This window comes from Anolis carolinensis, chromosome 2 (genome assembly GCF_035594765.1).
Source record: "Anolis carolinensis isolate JA03-04 chromosome 2, rAnoCar3.1.pri, whole genome shotgun sequence".
Taxonomy (NCBI): Eukaryota; Metazoa; Chordata; class Lepidosauria; order Squamata; family Dactyloidae; genus Anolis; species Anolis carolinensis.
In genome coordinates this window covers 231631960-231633614 of record NC_085842.1, presented here as the reverse complement: position 1 = coordinate 231633614, position 1655 = coordinate 231631960, and the positions used below count along the sequence as shown (strand labels likewise).

Here is a 1655-nt window from a genome sequence, read left to right as displayed (position 1 = left end):
CGCGCTACGGGAGGCGTGGTCAGATCTGGCCCTGCCTCCCATGCCACGTGCGGGCACCCTGACCCCCGTTGTGTGGGGCAGCGTGGGAGGCGTGGCCAGACCTGGCCCCACCTCCTACACTGCGTGCGGGCACCCTGACCCCGCCCCACGGCATGGGCGGCTTGGCCAAGGCGCGCGTGGCAGGAGGCAAGGCCAGGGCTAGCCACGCCTCCCACCCCGCACACCCTGTCCCAGGCAGGCTGCAGCAGGAATCCGGTCCTTCCAGGCCACAGTGAAGGTCCAGCCAGGGCCTGGAAGGACTGGACTCCCGCTACAGTCTGGTTGGGACAGGGTGCCCGCCGTGGGAAGCGGGGCTGGCCACTTAATTTTAGCTGTTTCCTTTAAACCTTCAAGTACTCTTTAAAAACCTTTGAATGAACCTCCAGAATTACTCGCAGTTGAAATCACCACAAGCAGAGTCACTCAGTGAAAGCATTTAGCACTATGTAAGTACAATACTGTTATATGGGTTACCTTTACTTCTGTTAATACTGCTGGTAAAATACTTGTTACTCTATGTTTTGTTTTAGATAGAAATTCATTGTTGCTGAGTTTAACAACTCCTGAAGAAGGGGTTTTTCCCTGAAACAGGGTCAAAAATACCCGGGACCCCTGTAGACTTGGGACTTTATTTGGACTTTACTTTTGAAGACTTTTTTGAGAGCGGTGCTCCATCATTATTTTCTTCAATCCAGTATACAGCAACACGACCAACCATCTGTTTGGAAGATATTTTCATTGACTGTATCCCTGAAGCCTATATGTATTGGAACCAATACCAGACTTGAACAACTTTTGTGTTAGAGCTGTTGCTCCTTTTCATTTTGTCGGGTACGGCCAAATTGAGCTTTGTACGGGGAACTGTAACAATATATATCATTTGGACACATTTTCTTTGTACATAGACAATCGTTTGTGTGTATAGATACTTTACAAGTATTCTGGGACTTTGTATAGGGATTTCATATCACAAAATCACAAGTCAAACACTTCCCAAGTGTCTAGGACTGTGTGATGTATTTTCGGATGATGCGCGCAGATCCCAGCAGGGTGGCCTTTTGCAGCTGGCAGATCGTAATTTTGTCAATGTCTATTGTTTCCAAATGCCGGCTGAGATCTTTTGGCACGGCACCCAATGTGCCCATCACCACCAGGACCACCTGCACTGGTTTCTGCCAGAGTCTTTGAAGTTCAATCTTGAGGTCCTGATAGCGGCTGAGTTTTTCCTGTTGTTTTTCGTCAATGCGACTGTCACCCCGCAGGTGCCACCTTGACGTGGTGGTGGTGGTGGTGGTGGTGGTGGGGGGCTTAGCCATTCTGAGGATGCTGAGGGCTGTGCTGGCGGTAGTGTAACTACCGGCAAGTCCAACCAAGCCAGAGAGGCCTCAGCGGAGGAATGCAACCAAGTGCACCTAACCCATTAGCATTATGGAGAATCAAACCAAAACGAAGTCTATACTGGCTCGGTCGTCGCCCAGGATAAAAAGGACCGCGGTGGATGCTGCTGATTCTGGACATCCATTGACAAGTGGGCTACGGAATCATCAAAACCCAAATGAACAGTCACAGAAGCAGCAGAAATATACAATGCCAGAAAACCGCACAGTCATGAAATG

At 49.7% G+C, this 1655-nt stretch overlaps 1 long non-coding RNA gene across 1 annotated transcript; it reads left to right on the top strand.

Moving 5' to 3' along the window:
- The first annotated feature begins 364 nt into the window (after positions 1 to 364).
- On the top strand, positions 365 to 844 carry LOC134295853 (uncharacterized). The gene is made up of 2 exons (XR_010002436.1): positions 365 to 485; positions 570 to 844. It is a non-coding gene; the product is annotated as an uncharacterized LOC134295853 (long non-coding RNA).
- Positions 845 to 1655: the final 811 nt, after the last annotated feature.